Source organism: Grampus griseus (assembly GCF_964374135.1).
Source record: "Grampus griseus genome assembly, chromosome: 13".
In the NCBI taxonomy this organism is placed as follows: Eukaryota; Metazoa; Chordata; class Mammalia; order Artiodactyla; family Delphinidae; genus Grampus; species Grampus griseus.
The window spans coordinates 2413328-2440705 of NC_139007.1; positions in this window are offsets into that span (position 1 = coordinate 2413328).

Sequence of the window (27378 nt, forward strand, 5' to 3'; positions counted from 1 at the left end):
AGTTAGCTCTTATCTGTATTTGAAAGTCATTTATTTCTTTTTAGCATATTAATCAATTAACACAATTCTATTACTGAAAACTGTTTTGAAAACATTATTATATGTAATATAAGTAAAAATCATTAAACCACATTTGGTTTTTAAAACTCAGATTTGTTATTTAACTTTTGAAATAAGGTCCTAACATCCTCAATGGATATAGAAAAATTGTAGGTATTTAACAAAAGCAGACTTGAAAGTGGAGCAGTATGGTAAGAAAAATACTTTTGATAAAGATTTCCTTAGAGATACAGGATTTTCTATTCTCACATTAATCATTGTAAAATTACAATAACTAATAATGAATTGATTGTAATTAATATATTGAAGTATCTTCTGTCAAAAATATAATCCACTACTTCTTGAAGGAAAAAAAAGAGAATTAAAAGTAAATATTGGTTTGCAATAACAGTTCACAAATACATGAATCATTATTCATTTACAAAAAAGTTCACTGGTACATATTAAATGTTTTAAATGTATATGTTTAATGTAGTTAACTAAACAGAAATGATCATAAGCTTTAAAAAAATAAAGACATTCAAAGCAAACATCTCCTTTTTTGCTGTGATTTCATCTTTTCTTAACCATGATTCATATTATCTTATTTCATTTCACAACTCATTATCCACTCTGTCAGTATGTCCTTTTCTCAAACCTAATAATACATATAATGAACATAGATGATGACACTGAAAAGAAACAGTGCATGTCAGCTCTTTCTCAAGTTGTGCACCATAGACCAATTGTCCTTGAAGGGGCTTCTTCTAATTAATTACCTTCCCTTCTTTGTAGAGCAATCATATTGGCAAGAATTGATTGGGCGTGTAAGACACTTCATTTAGTTGGTAGAAAAATCTCTTAATTAAAATAATTTTACTGCTGGTGAAATTAATGCACCCCATGAAAATTTACCAGCTTGATTGTAATGTTCCTCTTCAATTATATTTTATGAGAGAAAAAGAAAGATCTTAACAGCAACAAGAAAAAATAGGAATTACATAATATATATAATTCTATTTACATACTTAAATCTATCCTATATTCTTTTTTTAAAAAAAACTTTACTGAGAAAAGTTGCACTGCTGAATCCTGTACTGACATTAAAAAGAATTTAGGTGGCTCTGCTTAAATATTTTTTTGACTATTGAGCTTTATTGCACTGGCTTCTTTCACTTGGGACAGTCCAGGTCACTTAAATTCTCACATGTGGAGGTCACATAATTCTTATTTTTGTGATAATTAGGTATATTCATTAATTTCTGAACCTAGATTCATTAAGGGATAATGACTAAGTACGCTTTCGTTACTTTGATGATAATTGCTCAGGGCTGATTTATCCATGAGCAATTTTGACTTCATATTACCCCTTATGTCCTAGAAAATATATGTTATACCACTGTCATTCATAAAATAACTACATTTGCTCAGAGATGATTTATCCACTAGCAATTTGATTTCCTATTACTCCCCCTATTTTTCCTAAAAACACTATTTGGTACTTTATTGTTGTGAATACGTTCCCTTTACCAATTTTTAGTTTTCAAATAAGTTTAATGTTTAAAATTAAGTGAATGTATATATTCCATTATTCCTACTTTGAGACAAAGGGAAATGAAAATATAAAAATGATGCAGGCACTGGAGTCCATGAACTGATTTGGCTGGTAATAGAAGACTATGTTTCTCACTCTGCACATTAAACATATTTTAATGGAACCTTAAAGATCTGTGTCCACCTCACTACAAAATTCCAGTTTGGTTGTTTTGTAGTGGAAGTCTAGCAGTAGTATGTTTTAAAAGTGTCTTGGGTGCTTATACTATGTGGCCAAGGTTTAAAAATGACTGAGCTAACACAATCCCTAAATTGTCCTGAGACCAGATATTCCAGGTAACTTCTCTAGTCTCAGTTGTTGTTCTTGTTTGTTTGGTTTGATTGTGTAATTTGTGAAATAGTAGGTATTCATACCAGAGCCTCTGAAGTTCCTTTCTGCACTAACATGACATAATCAACAAGTTATTGCTCACTTCTTTCACTTCTGGTCTTGAGTGTGATTTGCTTAATGAATCACTATTTCTGTCATTAGGGGTTGTTAACTCTCCAGCACACAATCTTATGATCATGTTGAAATAAATTACCATGTCTTCTGTTTAAAAGGCTAATTTGTTAGTTTACTTCAAGATTGTTTTAATGTAATAGTACTCTTATAAGTGCAGCTGTTGTCAATTGAATAAAATTAGCCATTGGTTGAGAACAGATATGTCAAATCTACTAATTTGCTGATTGTTGATAAACTATAATGTCAAAATATCATTGACAGAGGAAATCTTCTTTAAAATAATTAATTGAAGTACTGTTCAATTTCAAGAATTTGGATCAATTTGCTTGAGCGAAGTCAAATAGCATTAAAAGAGTAATCAAACAGAAAATTATGCTCATCAAAATAGATTTTGAATAGGAACTGCCATTGTACAAAACAATTAGTAATATATTTAACTAAAAATGTATTGGAATTATTTTATTTCAAGAGTCAAAGCCAGAAAACTAGGCTTCCTCTTGACACGTCTATCACTTGCTCTTTGTATACAATCCATAAAAGGACTTTCCATCACCTCACAATATGACTACAACTAACTCTACCATTTTTTCCCTCTCCAATCTATTTCTCCACCTGATCTTTTTTAATTTTTTTTTTTAATGTGTCAAATGCTACAAGGATTTTAACCCCACATTTTAGTTTGGACATTACTTTCTTTCCCAAATCTTATTTTTACTCTTGTTCTCAGAGTTTCAGCCAGGACTTCAAAGGACCATCACTTCTTAGCATTTGTTTTTGCTTTTATTTTTTTCCTAATGTGCTTTATTGGAGTCTGATTGACATACAAAAAGTTGGAGATATTTAATGTGTACAACCTGATGTGTTTAGAGAAAGTATACACCCGTGAAGCCATAAACACAATCAATGTTGTCAATTTATCCATCACCTTCAAAAATGTCCTCCCACCGGCTCTGTTTTTGGCTTTTTTTTTTCCTTTTGTTGTGAGACTATTCAACATAAGATCTGTCCTTTTAGAACAATTTTAAATATACAATGTGTTATTGTTAATCATAGACTCTGTATTGTACATATTTCCAAAACTTGTATAACTGTGAACATTTGTACATTTTGAAACATTGTTATTTATAAAATGAAATTCCCTCAATATAGAATGCTGTCTTCTCCAACTTCTCTACCATGGCCTCACTGTATTTATCTCTGTTACTTTTTTAAAAAATTATTTATTTATTTATTTTTGTCTGCGTCAGGTCTTCATTGCTGCGCGCGGGCTTTCACCAGTTGCGGCGAGCGGGGGCTACTCTTTGTTGCGGTGTGCGGGTTTCTCGTAGTGGTGGCTTCTCTTGTTGTGGAGCACAGGCTCTAGGGCATGCAGGCTTCAGTTGTTGTGGCACACAGGCTTAGTTGCTCCACAGTATGTGGGATCTTCCCGGACCAGGGTTTGAACTCGTGTCCCCTGCATTGGCAGGCAGATTCTTAACCACTGTGCCACCAGGGAAGTCCCTATCTCTGTTACATTTTATCATAGAAACTTTATCTGACCTCCCAACCTACTCTCCCAATTGCCCATATTTTCTTTTCTTTTCTTTTCTTTTTTAAACAGGTTCTTTGGTTATAAGTTTGCATAGGAAGATGTTTCTTTCTGTAGGAGCATTTTACTTCAATATACAATTATATATTTATCATTGTGAGTATTTTCCCAATAAATCCCTCCAAAAAATAGTTAGATCTGTGAGAGTAGAGGATAATTCTAGATTTTTTCAGTTATATATCTTGCACCAAGCAGAATTCCTGGGATGTAGTAGATGATAAGCATATGTATGTCTTTTAAAGGAACACATCAGAGAATAAGAGTATTAAATTCATTTTTACTTTATTTTGTGTTTAGAGACATAAAGTATTTTGTGTGATTGGAAAATGAATACTTACCTAGTAAATTTTGAACTGACTTAAGCAAATTAAAAAAAAAACACTTTAATTGAATTACCTGTAAATTTCAATTGCCACACGTATTTTAATTGAGGAGGACTTGCAACTTCAGCTTGAAAAATACCATGGCTGATGGCTCCACAGTAGCAGGTGTTCAGATGAATTAAGCAAACATTCTTCACAAATCGACATGAATTTCTTGTGCACCCTGGAGTGCATATATACTAAAAAAGGAAATAATAAAATTGATTAAAAACTGAAATATGTTTGATATATAAATTTTTGCTTATACAAACACACAGTTAATTTCTAAAACCACCAATTTAAAAAAAGTCTATAGAAGACACATAATATACCACTCTTCTTATTCCTTCTATTCCTTTCTCTTCTCTTTCTGTAGCATCTTGCCTCATGTTCATGTTCATACTGCCTATGTGATATTCTTTTGGCTTTGACTCACTCCTTAACCTACAATGTTTCCTTATGTTCAGTCTGCTGGGTTATAATTTTTTCACAAATGAAAAATAATCATGGTACAAATTATGAGATGCATCATCTAAAACATCAGTGGATCACTTGGATTAACACAATGAAATGCGAAGGTACTGTTTAAGTTTGTCGGTTTTTTAAAGGTATATTATTTGAAAATATTTTAATATAATCAGGGCGTATTTTCTAATAATATGATTTATCTGCAGTAATCTCTAGTATCTTCAAAGACAGAATTCATATCTGGTTATACCCACAATTAAATTAATTAAATTTACACAATTTCAAGTCACATTCAAGCTATCATTAAGTTTTAATACATGCTACTTTACTGAGGTCTTAGGATGACATAAGTCAATAAGATAAATTTAAGCCCTGGAGACAGACAAGGGCCATATATTCTGTTCAGAGCATATCTTAAACCATTTCTAATTCTCCTAGTTTCCAATGAGCAAATCCCCCCCGAATTTGGCAGAAGGAAGCACAGTTGAGTCATGAGGCACAAGGACTCACTAGCATCTAACATTTCCTTTAATGCAATTACTGTACTAAGCAAGCTTTGTTCTAATTGTTTCAGGTCATGATGGTCTTCTACCTGGATTCACAATAGAATTCCTAATGGCTACACAAAGTATGAATCTTAAAGTATGAATTTTTATATAAATCAGTACAAGACCATATATCTAACTGAAATCAACACTAAAGACTAGAAACAATCTGAAAAAAATTATCATTTCATTATACTGAGTGACTACCAAGAGAACACCATTTTGTAATAAATTTCTAAGACTTGAGATCACTGAAAGTTTTAACCCATAATTTTTATACTAAGACACAGAATTTAAACTCTCCAAATGGTATTAGCCAATCTTCACTGTCAGTGGATTTGTGATCTTCATTGTGATAAGAAATATGAAGGCCTAATAAATTTGAATTCATGACTGTACAAAATAAACAGCATAGTAGTATATGGTTTGTATTAAGAACCAGTAGAGTCATCTCTTTACTTAAAACAAAACAAAACAAAAAACATAAAACTCAGCTTAAACAAAGCCGTCTCTTAGATTTTTTTGTTTTATTTGTATATGTGTGTGTGCGTGTTTTAAACTAAGAATATCAGAGTCAGCTGCACCAAATATATGTGTATAATCCTCATTTCTGTCTGGAAAAGTCAAGAATGATGGGTCCATTTAGAAATAAGATTTTACATCTTCTGTAATAACTCTAGGGGAGGTGGACAAGTAAAAAATAGGGGCCAGCTAATGATGACAGGTGCCAGGCAAAATCATAGGAATAACATGGATCCTTGCTCACAGTGCTGTTGTGGTGCTCATCCTGTTAGTTTGAATGTTACTTGGAGACAAAATAGAACTCAGGATTTAGCTGAATAAAAAAACCGAAGCTCCCCATGATAGTTTTCAAGGAAAGTCAGAACAATTTATCCGTCTTTAGACCCTTCTATCCTGAACAAGGACACTGTGAAGGTTTCCTGTCTCTAAACAAAGTTTGGGTTTACAAGAACTTATTTGGGATGGGAAATTGGAGCCTTTATTACTATATATATAGATTATTGCAACACAGAAAATTGTGTCTGGCAGCAACCTGAGTGTTAGCAATTTATTTCCTTAGACCATATGTAAAGGTTAGGAAGTATCATGATATAGGCCTATTCTAAAGGTGACCTCAGTCAATGACTTGTGTGTTCATGTGAGAATTCATACTAACACACACACTCCATAGCGACAACAAGAAAATAAATGAAAACAGGTGAACAGAACAGAAATAAAGTAAAATAGTGAGATTGAAGAGTGGAGGCTTTTAGGCAAGTAAACTAAAACCTCAAATCTGAATAGCTCTGAGTGTTCTAGCAGCCAAGTAAAAATATAAAACATGAAAATATAGTGTAGGTCTTCTTGTTTATTAGAAGGGGTGGATTTGCATTTTGGTGGATTCATTTTAGTTTATTGGAAAAACCATATTTCCAGATGACACTCCTAAGGAATAGTTGTCATATGGAGGAGGATGTTAAACAAGTGATAACACTTTAATAATATGATATTTTTGTGGAAAATTATTTAACAATTTGACCATGAATTCATAAATATTTTTCTGCATAGTGCTACTTTGTACAAGTAAGATAGTTTTCAATACATTGATTCTTTTCTTTTTGAGTATGAATTTTGAAAATGCCATTAATGGAGGAAATTAGTTATTCTGAATTCACATGGACATGATGACTCACGTAATACCTATTGCCCATTAAAACACTATTTTATTAATTCTTATAAACTTAAATAGACAGACAATTTAACAATTCAGAATCATTTGTATAACAAGATCGGCATCTTTGTGAATTCAGTTACTCTAAAGTGACCTCTTTTTAACATTGACACTAATTTCCAATAGAATTAATAGTCCTCTCTGTCATTAAGTTACCTGAAGTTCCACAGTGACCCCAGATGCCATGGTAATACTAATTTTTCTCTATCAATTTTATTTGGACCAAAGGGGATTCAAAGTTTTACAAGAAAATAATCATTTAGCTATTTGATGTTTTATTCCTCCCCAAATTAATAGCTGGAATTAATACTTTACAAAATTAATGCAAATAGTTGGAATTAATACTTTACCTTATTTTTAATACTATTATATATTTCCCATTCAATACATGGATTAAGTAACAAATATTTGTTAGAAAATCTGTGCTTGTCTAGAAGATCTATTTCCAGACATTCCAGATCTACTTCTTCAACATGCATAAGTTTCAACCTTCATCCATGAAATAGAAATATAATCCCCCTGAAATAAAAGGGGTTCACTTGCATTGGCAGAGTGTATTTAAGGTGAACAATTTACTTGTTTGTCTGGGACTTAATTTTTTTAGCATTGAAATCCCTATGTCCAGTGAAGGCAGTCAGTCCTAGGCAAACTGGGATGGCTGGCTACCCTAAATTGATTATATACTCAAAGTATTATTCCTGAAATGAAGAACAGAGCTGCAGCTGACATGTCATGAGAGAGAGAAAAATGGTATTCTGTTGTTCTAAGCCTCTGAAGTGTGTGTGTGTGTATGAATATGCATGTTTGTAGGGGATTATCACAGCATAACCTATCTAACACACTTATCAAAAGTTTTCTCTATCTAGAGGTGAGACTAAACTCATTTGCTGAGGTTTGTTTCAAATATGAAATATCTATAATTGTATTAAGTTGGTGATATTCTTATAAAGTATATAGCTCATATATCTGTAAGAAAATTAATATTACATTTATTACAGTAAACTATAGGTGTTTATAAATTACTCATAAAATATACATGGAAAAGCAGTGTTAGTCTATCTTGTAGGTAACTGCCCAGTTTATATATAAAATTTAAAAAGAGCAAACAATTCAGCATTTGTAGTATTTCTTTTGGAATTGAGTGGGGTGTCAGTGGTGGGGATATACAAACATTCATTTGAAGGTGAACACATATCTTATTGTTGACAGTGAACTAATTAACTACCACATATTAGAAAACTAAACTTGAATTAACTTTGAACTTTCATAAGCTTGTAAAAGCATAATTTTGGTAAGCAAGCAGTGAAATTAAGACAATGATGAAGTAGTTTTGCAATGACAGTAAAAAGAAGCAAGAGAATCAAGAAAATTGTCCATAAAAAGGAAAGCAATCTATTTCTTATATCACGTGTCAGTATATGTTACATCAGTAAGAGCATATTTTGCAATACCAAAGTTTTGTGACTTTTACTTGATTGACAAAAAATACATATTCATAGTACTTTTATAACCCTAACTAACTGATTTAACATATCATGTGCTGAAAGCATTTGATGATGCTTTCTTAAGGCTTTTGTTTTTTATAAAGGGAAAAAATTTTGATTGATAGTATGAAGAGGATTTAAAAACAGCTCTAGATGTTGAGTTATTTTAACAGCTATATTTCTTAGGCAAGATAATGATTTCTTTTAGATATTCTGCTTCCTGTGCTGTACAAGCATTTTAAACTTCTCTCTTTCAAAGAAATTGTATCCCCAAATCATGGCTCATACCTATCTTACTACATCTGTATTCCCTGATGGTTCTATGTAAGCATTTATGCCAGAGTTTAGAAACTGTGTTAAAAATATAGATTTTTTTTCTTTACATAATGAAGATACTAATAATAAGGATACCACATCTCTCTTCCTTTGTCTCAGTGCTGTCACTCTCTCTCTCTGTCTCTCTCTCTCTCTGTGTTTGTGTGCATGTGTGTGAGAGAGAAAGACAGAGACCATTTTGCCATATATATGTTACCATTGTTCAAATGAGTTCAAAAGCATTGTCTAATTCATTTCATGTGAATTTTCAACAGCCTTGATAAAGAAAGGCCCTTTATATTTTGTTCTAAACTTCAGATAAAAAGACAACAATTATGAGATTTTTAAAAAGATCATACACTTCAGTTCTCACAACGCCAGGACATAAACATATATATTTGGTTTAAAATCATTTTACTTTATTTTTTGTCTCCTCTTTATTCTCCAATAGAAATGTTATTGGTACAAGTCTTAATCAGTTAACACTAAAGATATATAATCACTAGAAATCTGAAGTTTAAAATGTTATGAATCTGAAATTTTATTGTTTTTGTCACAACCCCTCCTTGCAGTACCATTTCTTTCTCACTCATTCTTCTTGAATTAGTACTAAAAAATCACTGACATTTTATTTATTTGTAAAATATCATATTGTACCTAGTTTAAAGAAATTTAATGATTTTGAAAAAGCAATGATGAATTCACACAGAAAAAAGTTCAAAAACATCCAATGATATGCTGCCTACAAAAGGCTCAATTTAGCTTTTAGGACATACACACAGTGAGAGTGAAGAGATGGGGAAAAATGTTTCAAGAAAACAGTAACCAAAAGAAAACAGGGGTAGCTACACTTATATCAAACAAAATAGACTTTAAGCAAAAATTGGTCAAAAGAGACAAAGAGTTATTGTAAAATACTGAGTCAATACATCAAGAAGGTATACAATTCATAAATATTTATACACTCAACACTGGAGTAAATATATAAAGCAAATATAAAAAGAACTAAAAGGAGAAATAAATAGCAATACAATAATGCTTGGAGACTTTAACACCCCACTGTCAACAATGGATAGATCCAGACAGAAAAATCAATAAGGAAGCTGTAGATTTGAAAAACACTATACTTCAAATGGATCTACCAGACATATACAGAATATTCCATATGATAACAGGAACACTCTTCAAAGTGCACATGAAACATTTTCTATGATAGATCATATGTTAGGCTGCAAAACAAATTTCACCAAATTAAAAAAGAATGAAATTATATAAAGTATCTTTTGACCATCAAAGTATGAAACTAGAATCAATAACAGGATAAAAGCTGTTTTCCACAAATATATGGAAGCTAAACAACACACTCATGAACAACCAATGGATCATAAGAAGAAATCAAAAGGTAAAATTTTAAATTCCTGAAATAAATGAAAATAGAAACACAAGATACCAAAACTTATGGGATGCAGCAAAAGCAGGTCTAAGCAGGTCTAAGTGAGAAGTGTATAGGAATAAACACACAAGTCAAGAAAAAGAAAGATCTTAAATAAACAGCCTAACTTTATGCCTCAAGGAACTATAGAGTGAAATAAGAACAAAAGTAACAGAAGAAAAGAAATAATAAAGATTGCAGCAGATATAAATAAAATAGAGAATCAAGAAACAATATAAAAGATTAACAAAACTAAGATTTCATTCTTTGAAAAGATAAACAAAATTCACACATTTTAGGTAGACCAACCAATAAAAAAAAGAGGACTCAAATAAATTAAATTATGAATGAAAAAGGTGACACTCAAAGAGATATGTACACACCCATGTCCATTGCAGCATTATTCACAACAGTGGAAACATGGAAGCAACCGAAGTGTCCATTGATGGATGAACGGACAAAGAAGATGTGGACTAATATATACACATATATATTATTCAACCATAAAAAGAATATATACAATATAAATAGTATATTATACATAAATAATAAATAATATACAATGGACATTATATGATTTTATATATAATAGCATATATAATATTATACATGATCATTTAATATCTATATTATAATATATAACCTCATATTATATGTATAATATGATTGCATATCATTTATTATATGATAAAAACATGTAATTATTATGTGTATAATATATTATATAATAAAATATAGTATATGTTATATGTAATTACTTTAATTATGAAATTATTATACATAATTATATATATTTTAATTATCTATATAAAATTATACATAACTATTATATAATTAATCTATATATAATTATACTTATATAAGTTATATATATATCATTGATATAGTATATATTATATAATAGAAGATATATATAAACAATTATAGAAAATTAATAATTCATATTAATACTATTATTTATATAAGATATTATATTTTATATGTGATATAATACATATCTTATGTAATTATATATCTGATATTATTTTATATTATAATATACAACTATAATGCATAATAATATATAATTATAGTATAATATATAATATAATATATCAATATATAATATATATAATGTAATTATAAATAATATAAAATTCTACATATTATATTATTATATACATAATATAATTATATTAATATATATCATATTATATTATTTATAACATATCATATATACCATATACATCGCATATACATATCATAGATGTTATTATATATCACATCATTTTATATTAATATTATAATATATATTATATTATACAATATATATTATATAATGTGTAATATATTATACACATAAAAATATATTAATTTATATACACATATACATATATTTAATAATATATATTATCATACTATGTTATATTATTGTATTATCATATAAAATATATTATATGATAAATATTATAAATATTATATAAATTATTATTAATGATATAATACAATATTATATAAGCAATACAATATATGTAATATATATGATGTATTATATAATTACATATTAAATATCATGTATCATATAATTATATATTATATATCATGTATCATATATAATATGTAAATAATTATACATAATTATACATAATTATATATATTATCATATATGCCATGATACATATTGTTATAATATAATATATTATTTTATAATGTAATATATTAAAATATAATATAGTGTAAATAAGTATATATAATATATGATATATGATATACAATATATAGTGTAATATTGATAATTTATGTATAATAATAATAATAATATATTATTTGATTAATTATATAATTATTATATGAATGTTATTTTATAATTTTATATTAATAATAAATTATATAATATAGTTTCTAATATATATTAATATAACAATACATATATATTATTCAACCATTGAAAAGAAGGAAATTCTGCTATATGTACCAACGTGGGTGAAATTTGAAGACATTTTTCTAAGTCAAATAAATCAGACAGGGAATGATAAATACTGTATGAGCTCACTTATATGTGGAATATAAATGAAAAAAAATCAACAGGGTACTCAGAGATACAGAGGTGAATGGTGATTGCCTGGTGGGGAGAGGAGAGGAAAATGGGTGAAGGTGGTCAAGATGCACAAACTTCAAGTTATAAGATGACTATGTTCTGGAGATGTAATGATGTAATGCACTCTATGGTGGCTATAGTTACCAATATTCTATTGTGCATTGCAAGTTGCTAAGTGAGTTGATCTTCAAAGTTCTTACCACACAGGAATTGTGAATATGTGAGTTGATGGATGTATTAACTAACCTTATCATGGAAATTATTTCACAATGCATGTACTCCTTGTTTTATTTCACTTTGCTATGTTTTTACAGATATATGTTTTTCACAAATTGAGGGTTTGTGGCAACCCTGCATTGATCAAGTTTATTAGTGCCATTTTTCCAACAGCATTCACATACTTCACATACTTCATATCTTTGTGTCACATTTTGGTAATTCTCACAATATTTTTAACTTTTTCATCATTATTATATTCGTTATTGTGAACTCAGATTAGTGATCTTTGATGTTACTATTGCAAAAAGATTACATCTCACTGAAGGGCCAGATGATGGTTACCATTTTTTTTAGCAACAAAGTATTTTATCATTAAGGTATATACATTGTTTTTTTAGAAATAACACTATTGCACAATTAACTGACTTCACTATAGCATCAAAATAACTTTTATATGTACTGAGAAACCAAAAATTTGTGTGACTTGCTTTATTGCAATATTCAGCTTTATGGCAGTGGTCTGGAAACAAACCCCTAATAGCTCTGAGGTATCCCTGTATATACGTGTATCAGGTCATTATGCTGTACCTGTTAAACCTGCACAATGTTATATGTCAATTATAAGTCAATAAAGCCATGAAAAAGTATGCTTACACATATTTTACTGTTTGGGAGTGAAGAAAAATTTAACTTATAAATAGTATATAAGTACATATTATATAAATAAATTACATAAATATATATTTATTAAGTATATAAATATAAATTTAATATAAACGTGTGCAAATATATAATAAAATTTCACTTTACAGATGTTTACTTAGTAGGAGACATTTCCTTCCCCTTCTTAAATGTATAAATTTTATTAAAATTATTCCATATCAGGGCTTCCCTGGTGGTGCAGCGGTTGAGAGTCTGCCTGCCGATGCAGGGATCACGGGTTCGTGCCCCGGTCTAGGAAGATCTCACATGCCGCCACGGAGCGGCTAGGCCCTTGAGCCATGGCCGCTGAGCCTGCGTGTCCGGAGCCTGTGCTCCGCAATGGGAGAGGCCACAACAGTGAGAGGCCCGTGTACCGCAAAAAAAAAAAAAAAAAAAAAAAAAGTATTCCATATCAGTATTATAAATGAGTATGGATAAAGGGTAATATTGCCCAATTGCCCAAGGCTACCCCGTACTCTAATGCATTTATCCTTCTGAAAGACTTGTTTCTAAATCTCTTAAGTATAGTGTCAATTATTAAACCCCTACCATTGCTTTAAATTAAATGAAGAGAATTAGAAAAGACATGGAAAGTCTTCAGAGAATAGAATCATTCTCTAATATCCAAACAGTGAATCAATCAGTCTCAAAAAAGTATCAAATAGGTCTGACTGTCTTCAATCTAAATCAACTTCCAGCTGCCAGTCTAAAAATGTCTTTGCCAGGATACTAAACACAGTGGTTGTGTCTCATACATTTTATGTCTTTGAATGCCAAATATCATTCAATTTCAGAAATCTATTTGATAGTCTTAGAGAGAGGAGAAATAATTACCTTTACCATTTACAATGATCTTAAAACTCTTGGGCTTTTCTGGTGGCGCAGTGGTTGAGAATCTGCCTGCTAACGCAGGGGACACGGGTTCGAGCCCTGGTCTGGGAGGATCCCACCTGCCGCGGAGCAACTAGGCCCGTGAGCCACAACTACTGAGCCTGCGCATCTGGAGCCTGTGCTCCGCAACAAGAGAGGCCGAGATGGTGAGAGGCCTGCACACCGCGATGAAGGGTGGCCCCAGCTTGCCACAACTAGAGAAGGCCCTTGCACAGAAACGAAGACCCAACACAGGAAAAATAAATAAATTAATTAATAAACTCCTACCCCCAACATCTTAAAAAAACAAAAAAACAAACTAATAAAAAAACACCTCTTTCCCCTTTTTCAGTGGATATCTTCATTTATTTTTTTTTCCCTTAGACTAGGTAACATTCATTTGTCTTATTTGTGACCTAATAAATGAGTGTAGAAATCCAACATCCTTATTAAACTTTCCAGTGTAAACTTCTTGCAATAGTGGTATACATTAAATAAAACAATTAATTTATTAAATAGCTTCAGTTTTCTTTTTCAAGGTAACATATTTACTCTATGCTTTTACTTTAGCTGTAGTTAAATTTCACCTCTTCCAGAGAAAGAACAATCTGTCAACTCCTTTAAAAACATATCCTTTGTTTCCACAGCATTTTCAGTTTTCTAACTGACACTGTTTTTCATTGCAAAGTCAAACATTTCTGATAAGATTGCCATCCCAGGGAAAGTACATACTTAACAAGCTGAGAGTGACTCAAATATCATTTTTTCCTTGCTTAAGTAGTTGAAAACTTAGTTAATATTTAATCATTCATCTGCTTTAATACAAAATCAAGTTTTTTAGCATTTTTTTTTATTATTTCAACTCATCTGTGGCTGCACTTTGCTATTTACATAAATGTGTAAATGTAGTATTTGTGTCAAATATCTTTTCAATCTGTAAAAGTGTATATCTAACTGAATATATTTCCCTAAAAGACCAGTAGTATATATGAATACTCAGTCTTTACCTTACTGATTTCAATTTTTGCATCCAGAAACTTAGATGTTAAACTTGTTTTCCCAAATTAACTCTTAATTTTTAAAATTTACTTTATAAGTCAGTTTTTAAATGATTTCTTATATGAATACTGATTTTGTCTATATACACCTCTGCAACGGTTGGGTATTCCTTCTAATTAATGCTATGGCAGTAACATAGGATTTCCTCAGACTTTGACTCAAAACATAATCTACTAAATGTTTTTACTTATTTTGTTTCAGACATACTGAGGCAATCTTTCAAAAGCAAAACTTCTACCCTTAGAAATCTGGTTAAATGATTTTGTTTATAAATAATTTTTTAAATGATTAGAAAATTTTATTACATGAGAAATATTTAAAAATCAATCTATGTATTTGATTAATCATTAAGTAGAAAATAATTATAGATGTGCTAGATTAATAATACTGAAATACAAAATGAATAAAATGTTAAACTATGATAATTTGGCATGAGTTGAAATAGCTCACTTTACTGCTGGACATGAGTTTAAGATTTTTTTTTTTTTTTTTTAAGATACGTTTTTAACTCTTGGCCATAATGAAGGAGACCAAGTTGAACCATATTAAATATCCCAAAATTCAACATGGCAACCTTCTCTTTGTGGGTGATTCTAGATAACTTTACATTTCCTTCAGGTGTTTCTTTTATTTACATTTTATATCAGGAGCTTTAATGAGGAAATTCAAGGACAATGTGCTCCTCTGGGTCAACTAGAGTTATTTAAAGTTTAGCTCATTCATCCTGGGTGACACCAGTGAGCTCTTAACATCATTACTGAAGAGACAGAAAATGTGTATTAAAAGTACATGATTGGCCTATTAGAATGCTGTGGAGTAAAAAGAAGGGAGGCACCTAATTTTTTAAAACAAATTTATTTTATATTTCCTGATTCACAGTTCAAATGGAATGAGCAATTTTAATTTTCTTTGCATGAAAATTTAACTAGGTGATATCACGCCTTTTGGGTACAATTATGTAATTAAAATTTGCACCTGATTTTAAGAGTTCCAGTCATCAGCATATTGTCAGAGGAATTTTTGTGAGTTGAGACAAACTGCTTGCAAAAAGACATACTAACTTTGTGAAGGGCAGCTAGAAAGATAAAACGAGTTAGGATTCAGGTTACTACCTGGCTGAGGAAATTTGGTTATTGACAAAGAATCAGTGAAGTAAATTCCTTTATTGGTTCTCATAACAGATGCAAGAATAATTAGAGACTGACCCAGATTTGCTAATAGTAAACCTATTCAAAATATAATGGGAAGAACCAACAAAATACTGTCACACCTATTCTTACCTACAACATTTGTATAGTGGTCATCCGTCTGCCTTCAATTCTTACTCCCTTTCCTGCCCAATCACAGGTTTAGGTCAGAAAAGATTACGAAGAGCTGAGGAAAGGAGATAGGAAAAAGACTTCATATATTTTAGTCTACTTAAATATGCTTAAGTATATGTGGATCTGTCTTTCTCCCTTTCTCTCTCTGCACTCTGAGAAAACAATCTTTCTTCATCATTGGTGAACACTAATTAATAAACCTGAACTTTGAGTGACTATGACTCAGAGAGCTTCTCTAATCATTTTCAGTTAGCATATTTATTTGTGTGTTAAAAACAAATTTTCTTGAAATCTCTGTGTATTTATCTCCTGTTGCTGCTGTAGTAAATTACTATAACCTTAGTAGTTTAAAATATTTACTCCTTTATATTTCTGGAGGTCAAATATCTGAAATCTGTCTTACAAGGATCAAGCCAAGGTTTAGGAGGGCTCTGAGAGTGTAACCGAAAAGGACCCTATGAGGCCTTCCCAGAATAGACCCCAACCCGTGTCCTCCACCTGCCTTTTGTCTGTAGAAAATCTTTAGTCAAAGAATAAATTTAATCAGGGAACTGAGATAATGCAGAAAGAAAGGAAAACAGTCAAGCAAAACAAAATAATATTTTAGCCATTAAACAAAGTCAAGGACCTTTAGTTCTTCCTCAAGAACTATAGATAATATTCTGAGCCATGTCCTTTGAGCTATTTTGCAGTTACCTAAACACCCACCAGGTGGAAGAAGTTAACTGCCTGCTGCCCACAAGCATGTAGACCCCAGACTGATTGGAACCAGAAGGTTGATGATGCCGACTCCCGATTACCTCACCACCAGCCAATCAGAGGAATGTCCACGAGCTGACCACGCCCTGCTCCTTGAACACTGTAAGACTCCTCACTACCCCCTCCAGCGTGGGGTACAGAGTTTTGAGGGCATTAGCCCACTGTGGCCCCCTTTGCCTGGCAAAGCAATAAAACTGCTCTTTTCTACTTCACCCAAAACTCTGTCTCTACATTTCCACTTGGCACCGGTGAACAGAGGTCGAGTTTCAGCAAGAAGGGGAGACTCTGTTTCCATGACTTTTTCAGCATCTAGTGGCCACCTATATTCCTTGGCCTGTGGACTCTTCCTCCATCTTCAAAGAACATCACTCAAATTTCTGTGTCTGTCATCACATCACTTTCTCTGTCCCTTACTCCTTCTGTAGCTCTCTTATAAGAATCTTTGTGATTAAATCAGGCCCATCTTGATAATCTAGAATACTCTCCTCATATCAAGATCCTTGTCTCAATCACATCTTCAAAGTCTCTCTTTCCATATAAGATAACATTTGTCTGTTCTTGGGATTACTCAAGGGCTTATTTGGGGTGCCATTATTCAGACAACCATATGCTGGATTCCCAGAACTGTTTATGAAAGTTATGCCTTCGGTTTATTTAACATCTACTTCTGATGCACCTGTTTACAGATATTATGGCACTAACTCCGGATCATGAGCATTTAGGGAGGAAAGTAGCCATCCTAAAGTTCCAAAACATGATACGAACAAGATTCATGTAAAGAACTGCACTTTAAAAAGTAGTTTCACCAGTGATTTCTCCTTAATTTTTAAGCGGTGACTTTTAAATTGTAAAGATGTCTTCAAGCATGATTTTTTTCTATTCGTTTTTCTGTTTCATTATTAATGAAGACATATTGACACCTTTAGTTTATCTGAGGCATTTAAAGTATTTACATTTGTTTCTTTTAAATATGAGTGTTTCAACCATTCACAGAAATTGCACTAATATAGATGAATTAAGCTCTCACTTCTTCTAAAGGTATTTTAATTTACTTTTTCACTTGATATGAAAATTCTGCTGAAAATAAACAAGAGAAGTGACAAAATATATGCTTATAATTTCTCCATTCTTGCTCTTATAAATGGATAAGGGTATGAAATAAATCAAGTCAAATTTTAAAAGTGTGAGAGAAGTTTTTGAATATATTCATTGCTTAAAATTTTTCCTACTATATAGTTAGTGTTAATTATTATAATTAATGAATAAAAAAACATGTGGAATTACAAAGTACTACTCATTGTAAACCAATTAATTTACAACTGCATGTAGATGTGACATGGACATAAACACTAATTCCTGAGTATTTCTATTTTTGTCCTAGAACTACTATTAAGACACCTGTAAATTTCCTGTACACAAAGTTCTTGACAAATAATAAAAGCTCTGTGGTAACTTTAATTTCTATTAATCCTTTTAAGTTGGAAACTTTTGTTGCTTTATTACTGCTTGCTGCCTAGGAAAGCAAAGTCAAGAGGACCCAGATAATACTATGGGAGTCTAATCATCAAAAAGTTTCTAACACTTTCTGTAACTAACAACCTTAGGGCAATAAAACCATTTCAAAATTGCTTAAATATGAAACCTAGGAAAGATTTTTTTCTTGTGCTCTTTGAAAAATTTCTTTCAAGTCAAAGCATATAGTTTTTATTTACTTATTTAAAATGACAGTGATTCAAATGATTAAAATATACTGAAGAACTAGAATAAAGAAGTAACTACACTGATGAAAAGTACTTTAAAACTAAAACCTAGTGTGAGGATGCTATTCTCTGTCAAAAACTGTTTTAGGCAGGAGCCAACTTCCCTGGCAAGAATCTGAACAAGAGCAGGAATAATTACACAACTAATGAAGGACACTCAGAAGCCATCACGAAATCTGTCTAACCTCAAGATTATCATACTAAGTGAAGTAAGTCAGAAAAAGAAAAATACCATATGATATCACTTATATGTGGAATCTAAAATATGACACAAATGAACTTATCTATGAAACAGAAACAGATATAGAGAACAGACTTGTGGTTGCCAAGGGGCAGGGGTGGGGGAGGGTTGGATTGAGGTTTGGGGTTAGTGGATGCAAACTATTATATATAGAATGGATAAACAACAAGGTCCTACTGTATAGCACACGGAATTTTATCCAATACCCTATGGTAAACCATAATGGAAAGGAATATATATATATATATATATATATATATATATTCCTTTAAAATAGATATTTTAGATCTGATATTTCTTTGTTGCAGAGGACTCTCTTGTGCATTGTAGAATGCTTAGCAGCAAACCTGGCCTCTGCATCAGACATCAGTAGAAGACCCAACCCCTATTTGTGACAAGCAAAAATGTTCCTAGATGTTGCCGAGTATCTCCTAGTGGGCAAAATCGCACTTGGTTCCTCTGGGGATCTCTTATTTTTGACCTTAACTACTCTTTTCCACAGATGTCTGGATGTCTTGGTTCAAAAGATGACAACTACTAATCCAGTCCCTAAACCTGAAGAGAGTATCTCTGAGGACTGATAAGGAATGAAAATATTGGTGTGTTCATCTGGTTGGAAGCTTGGAATGTGATTCTTGGGGCCAATAGGAAATGGTGTCAGCTTTTCTGGTCATTTTGGAGTTTGTAACAGATCATAGTGTGAATTTTAGATTTTGTCATATTTTGTATGTGTGTTAACTCATATTTTGAGTGTTCATATCCTACTTGGCTTATCTAACACCTCTTTCTTTGATTTGTTGATTTTTAAGATATTTTACATACAAATTATTGGGAGTTGTTTTATTTATCACATAATTCTTCCCACCTTTCACCAAATGCATCTCTCTCCCAACCCCATGTTGGACTGGCTTTGACTACTGCATTATTAAGAGAAAGGTCTCCTGTTAGTTTATGGAATCTGGGCTTTTCCTTCATAGAAGAGATGTTTCAAGGTTCCCATCCACTCCATTTGGCCTGACTTGCCTTTGCTGAAGTTTTGCTGCCTTTTCTGGAAGAAGGTTAGTCATATGCAAAGAAACAAGGAGATCTACCTTCATAGAGCTTACAGTTCAACTTACTCTAGTCTGACAGATAATAAAAGAGAGACGTGAAGAACTCTATTGTTATCTGGGAAGCTGGTTGGCGACAGCTATTAAGAAGAACCATAGAAAAAGGAAGTGACATGTACGGGCCTGGAAAACTTCAACATATTAGATTGGGCATCTAGGGAAGGACTCATTGAGGGTAAACATTTGAGAAAAGGCCTAACAGAATGGAGAATCCCACAAATCAGACATTTGGGTCAAAATATTCCGTTCAAAAGCCCTGAGACAAGAGCACACCTGGGTTCTAGGAAATTCAAAGAGGCCACTATTGGTGTTTTAGAGGGAACTAGAAGAAATAGGATTAATTAAGCCTCTGGTTAAACACTTACCTAATCTAGCCCTGGAAAGTCTAACTATGTGAGCCTTCGAATTCATCCGTGTGTGTGTGTGTGTGTGTGTGTGTGTGTGTGTGTGTATGAGAGAGAGAGAGACAGACAGACACAGACACAGGCAGGCAGAGAAAAGAGAGCCAGAGAGAGAGACAGAGAGGGAGAGAGAAAGAGAGAGATTCGGTTTAGACTTTCTGTTGTTGAAACTAAATTTTAGAATTCTAAATTCTACAACACATGCAACTTGTACTCATATTGAATTCTAATTGGAGATTTATTTTTTTCAGTGTGAGTCTGCATAGGTCACGCTCGTGGAAACTAATTGTTAAAAAAAGATTTAACTAGAGAGGGGAAATAGAAGAGATAAACAAAATAGATGGTGATGTTAAACTAAATGAGCTTTAAAATTTGTTTTTTGTTGGTTCACCAATGAAGCCTTATAAGGACTTACACAAAGATGAAATAAAACATAAACTGCATCCTTCTATCTGTATTCCTGAACCAGTTGTAAAAGAAGAGAAACAAAAGACTGTGTACAAAGCTCTTGGGGCATTTTCTTTAATGGTATAACAAGCAGCAACCAACAATTCTGTCATAACATCAGGAAGCTATAAAGTATTTGGATAGACACAAACCAGAAATTGTGGTTCTAACTATGTGTATTAACTGTTAAAAATAAAATAAAATTTACTAGTAAATCACTGAAAGTCTAAGGAAAAGAAATTCTGAGTCATTGCTCTGAGGCAGTGTAAACAGTATATAATTGCATAGTGCCTATATTTTTAATAATGTGCATAATACCAATCAGATTTTTTTAATTTAGTGGCTGTCATTTATTCATTTTTATAAACATGAAAATTACAGTAAGTTTTTTTGCTATGAACTCAATGTTTTCAATGATTTATTCATACATAGTGATTATTAGAAATCTGACTATCAATTGGAAAGTAACAATTGTTTTACCATGAGGGCATTTATATTATTAATATTGAGAATGTAATTGACATTGTGAAAGTGCTTGATTAGAAATTCTTCATTAAAATTTCAATGAGAAAGTTTACCATCTTTATGCCACTTCAATTAGAAAGAAATTGAATTGAAAATAGAGACATTTAACCCATGATGAAGAGCATGGCTTAGAATAAATAAGGTTCTGACCTATGGGCTTTTTTACCCCTAATATTGTCCAGCCTGTTGCATTTAATATAAACTTCCTAATCTTAAAGTCATTACAGGATATGCCTTATTCTTCATATTACTTCAATTAAATGAATAATCAAAAGACATAATTTTCTGATTATAATTTTAGTCTAATCTCATTAATTGGAGTAAACCACTATCAAATTATTGGTTTATTTCATTTTAGCCTATATACACATCTGTATAATACAAATATCATCCAGACTCCACTGGCCATCAAAACTCCGATCAATCTTGGTCTTTCCTTACATCCGGGATTAACTCGGAGCCTCTCTGTGAATCCTCAAACCCTATTCTCCACACTTCTCTCTGGTTCCCTGTTTCTCTGTCTCCATGTGTATTAATTTGTCCCTGGACCACGCAGGTCACAGACCTCAGAATCTTCATGTTTCCATAAAAGTAATTCAAATATACCAGGGAAATCTCATGTTTATTAAAATTTATAAAGTCCTAAATGATTATGGAGATGGAAGACATCAGACGCTACATCATCTTGTACCATCTGACTCGCTCCCTCCCCTGAATGTTATGCGGCCTGATATACAACCTCTTCAGATGTCTGAGCACTCTGGGAGGATGACTGCTGTAGGAGGAGAACTGCCATGACTGTTGACCTTTCCCACATCCCAGAAAGTTCATAAACAACATCTTATTTTGTTATGAGCAGCAGTTAATATCATATATATATATAACTAAACTGTAGTTAGACTAATACAGCCAATTTTTACTAAACATTCTGATTTGAGTATTTTCCAAAAATCATGATACACTTCAAAAGTATAGACTAAATTGGATGTATGTTCTATTATATGGGTACATTATAATTTTTAGCTATTTTTTGCTTAATTTGATTACTTTGATTCTAAAATAAGTAACAATATAGTGAATATTTCCTACAAGTTTGATGTAATCTTGTTTTCTTCAGGTATTTCTAGATCTTGAATGATTATGGATTGAAAACCTTGGGTACATTCTACTAAATTGCCATGCATTGGGTTGATATCAAGTCCTATTTTCCCTGTATACATCTGAGAACGCTATCTCATTCTTCCATGTGGTATGGAAAGGACACCAAGGATCCCGAACAAAAGTCTTTTGACTTTTCTTGGACTTGGAGAGAGAAAGCAGGGCTAGGCGTGGAGAAATAGTAAGTTGGTGTGCAGAAGAACGCTCAGCCACGGCCCCTCCATGAGAAGGTCTCCCTGGAGGCTCCTGGGACTGTCCCCGCTGAGGCCCTCGCACCACACAAAGAAACGGACTTGGACTGGGAATAAAATGCATGTGAGCCAGGCTGAGGGGGGTTGGGGCATGGCTGAGTGTTGACTGCAACTCTTTCCAGACACCTGTGGAGCACTGGCTGGGCACCCAGTCCAATGTGGGCCACTTCCCCCACGAGGCCTGCCCGGGCAATGCCTCCTAATTGTCTAGGGTTGAGGGTGAAAGGTCACACATAAGATTTTGGCCTAGAGCTAGACTCTGCATGTCTCCTTAAGGTCCGTCAATATTCCCCTATATATTTTTCATACATATGTTAATATATATACACAAGATATTTTTAAGTATATACAGCATTATAATTTTTGTATTTTCTTCATGAATTGAAATTATGCTATTAAAAATCATCATAAATTTCTTATTTTATGCCCTTAAAGTCTAGTTTACATTAAATTAATATAGGCATCACCAATTTCTTTTATTGATATTACACTGATATATCTTTTTCCATCATTTTATTTCAGTAAAGACATTATATTTCAATTGTCTCATGTAAACAATAAACATCTGGATTATATTTATTTTTAATGAAAATTCAGTTTGATAATCTTGGCGTATGGTTGCCATTTCTCTATGTTTTGATGAGCAGAAGCTTTAAACTTGTCCAATCAATTGGTTTTGTGTCCTTTGCTCAGTGAAAGGCCACGAGGAGTAGCCTTTGTTTTTCTGCTTGTTTTTCTTCCCTAGGAGCTTAATAATTTTATCATTTATTCTTAGACAAACTCTCTGGTTAATTTTATATTTTTTAATTTATAGATTTTTAATAAACGGTCATGAGATATGTATATCGAACCCTCTTACTGCTATTTTTTCTGTCTTTATATTTTATTTCATTTACTTACTTTTTTAGACTGGTAAGGAAAAGAAGGAAAAAAATCTGAGTTATCTAGTCCTATGTCAAATTAATTAAGCTTATAATCACAAACTCTCCCCCTAAGAAAACTCCCAGGCCAGATGCTTCAGTGGTGACATCCATCAAATATTTGAATAGGAAATAGTCCATTATACACAAAATGTTACAAGTAATAGAGGGGGAAGGAACAAATCTTCACTCTTTTTTTTTTTTTTTTCGGTATGCGGGCCTCTCACTGTTGTGGCATCCCCCGTTGTGGAGCACAGGCTCCAGACGCGCAGGCTCAGTGGCCATGGCTCACGGGCCCAGCCGCTCTGCAGCATGTGGGATCTTCCCGGACCGGGGCAGGAACCCGTGTTCCCTGCATCAGCAGGTGGACTCTCAACCACTGCCCCACCAGGGAAGCCCTCCACTCATTTTTATGAGGCTACATTAACCCTGATGCTAAAATCTGATAAAGACACTATGAGAAAATAAAAGTACAGTCTTATTATTTTAATAGTTATATATTATTATACTATTTATTATTTAAAATATAAGCATTCTTTATTAATATATGAATACAAGTATTTTAGTAATAAGTTGAATACAGAAATAGATAAAATGTCTCAAGGCCAAGAAAAAGTTTTCTTAAGGATGCAATATTTACTCAGAATTCTAAATCAGTTACTATATTTCACCATATTAACACACTACAAAGGAAAAATGATATGATCTGCTAACTACATTCAGACATTCCGAATAAGCAATTGACAAACCTCACCAACCCTTCATGATCAAACTCAGTAAATTAGGAATCAAAGGGAACTTCTTCAATCTGATAGAGGCTATCTCCAAATATCTAAGGGTACAAGTGAAAGTCTGATTGCTTTCCCCCTAAAATTGGCAAATGTATGCACAGTTCTCTTCACCTGTTATTAGAAATTCTTATCAATATAATAAAATATGTAAAAGAAATAAAATATAAAGATAGGAAAAATAGCTGTAAGGGGTTTGATATACATATCTCATGGCTGTTCATTAAAAATCTATAAGTTACAAGAAAATAGAACTAACCAGGCCAATAGCATTCCTTTCTTGTTAATATTTTATCTAATGGAAGTCATTAAACTTAAATTAGAATTACCAACAAACAAAAAAAGAAAGAAAGCAGAGTCTGCAAGGTGATGAAAAGTTCAGTTAAATTTCTTAAAAGAAAAATTCAGATTGGAGTTAGAGTCAATAACATACAGGTAATTGTTGAGGCGCTATCAAAGGTGAGACCTCCCAGGGAAAATCGGCAGTGGAGGAAGAAAAACATAAACATAAATGTCAGAGATAAATACTCAGAGACTATCCTGAAACAAAACAGGAACCAAAACCAAAACATAAACAGGATAATATAAAATAAATTAAAACCAAAATGGGAGAGGCATTTCAACTAGACATTTTTCTACTCAGGAAAGGGTAGGTACATTGTAAAGGAAAAAGAAATGGTAATACATCCCTTATATTGAACATAGATATGTGTAGTGCTTGCAAGTAGGAGTTCTGGACTCGGAGTACTTTCCAATATGCCTCATCCCCATCAACATATGTGAACTTGAGGACATATTCAAAAGCTCAGTAGACATTTTATTTTTCTATAAAATGCGATGAGATTTATGTGAAGATCAAATGAGGTAATAACCATTATGATACACTATAATGCCAAATGTATTATAGGTGCTAGAGGTTATGTTCTTATACTATGTATTCTTGTACAGTAACATTATTATATTTTAGGATGTTTGCAAAAGTACACATATATATTTTTCCATGGTCCATTCCATAAGCTGGATTCACATTTTTTTCAAAATATTTTATTAAAATATTTTATAACCCAGAAAAGTAGAGAAAATAATAAAATGAACAGCATGATCTTACCATCCTTATTTGCTAAAAGTTAATTAAAAACAAATAAAGCATTACAGATACATTGGAAGTCCCATCTGCCCCATTTCACTCCCTAACCTATGTCCCTATAAGTGTCTTTCTAGTAAAGCCAGTGTGTGTAAATAACCCTCATGTAAAAGTTTACTCTTCTGCTATAGACTATGCAATCATAGTAAATATGGATTTGCTTGTATTTCAAAATTTTAATTAATCATTATCATAATTTACATATATAATTTTCAATAATATTTTAAAATTCAAAATTATACTTTGATATTTATAAATATTAATACATGTTCACTATTTTAATCATTCTTTATAATCTCATGGTATGACTATGCCAGGATAAATTGATCCATTTTCCTATCCATAGGCCTTGGGTTGATTCAGATTTGGAGTGAAAATTTTTGTACACATCTCTTTCAGTACAAACATAATTGTTTCTCCAATAGACCTACCTAAAAATGGAACTTCTGAGTTGTAGGATATGTCTTACCATGTGTAACATACACACTCTGTTTTTGTAAAGTCATTTCAAAAACTACCCCCACAAATAATATATTTTATGCCCTAATAACTACCAGACAAATTGTATTTCCCACCTGGCTCAAGAGCTGAAGGCATTAGTAACTATGGTTTTATATATACAGACACATATAACCAGTACTCAATTAGTTATATACTTATTTTATAATAAATACACTGACTAGAACACTTAATAATGCCCTCCCAACATAATTCTTATAAGTTAAAAACCTCTAGTACTAAACCTTATATAACTCATATTTAAATATACAGAAAATGATATATTTATCTGGCTTATATTAATAAAAGCATTTGAAATAGGGACTGACAGAAGCTGTTACATTTTGAGGTGCTAAGTTACTTTGCCACAAACTAAATTACTTACTCTGAATCTTCCGATTACATTCAAACACCATCCTTCATTCAGACAGTTGATGGTGAAAAGTCTGCAGCGGTCAATTACTTTCTCACAGTTTTTTCCAGTAAATCCTGGAATACAACTGTAAATGAATCACTGTAAGTAAAAAAACTTGCAATTTAAATATTTTCACAGAAGTCTATTAACAGGCTGTCCAAAATAATAATGCTTTGTTTAAATTACATACAACATTTATTATCACATTATGTTTTCAATCATTGATTTTTGTCCATGCATACTTGTGTTCTTTTTGTTTGTTTGTTTGTTTGTGTTCAGCCTGGGATCAGTTTATTTTATTTATTTATTTATTTTTACATCTTTATTGGAATATAATTGCTTTACAATGGTGTGTTAGTTTCTGCTTTATAACAAAGTGAATCAGTTATATGTATACATATGTTCCCATATCTCTTCCCTCTTGCGTCTCCCTCCCTCCCACCCTCCCTATCCCACCCCTCTAGGTGGTCACAAAGCACCAAGCTGATCTCCCTGTGCTATGGGGCTGCTTCCCACTAGCTATCTATTTTACGTTTGGTAGTGTATATATGTCCATTCCACTCTCTCGCTTTGTCACAGCTTACTCTTCCCCCTCCCCATATCCTCAAGTCCATTCTCTAGTAGGTCTGTGACTTTATTCCTGTCTTACCCCTAGGTTCTTCACGACATTTTTTTTTCTTAGATTCCAT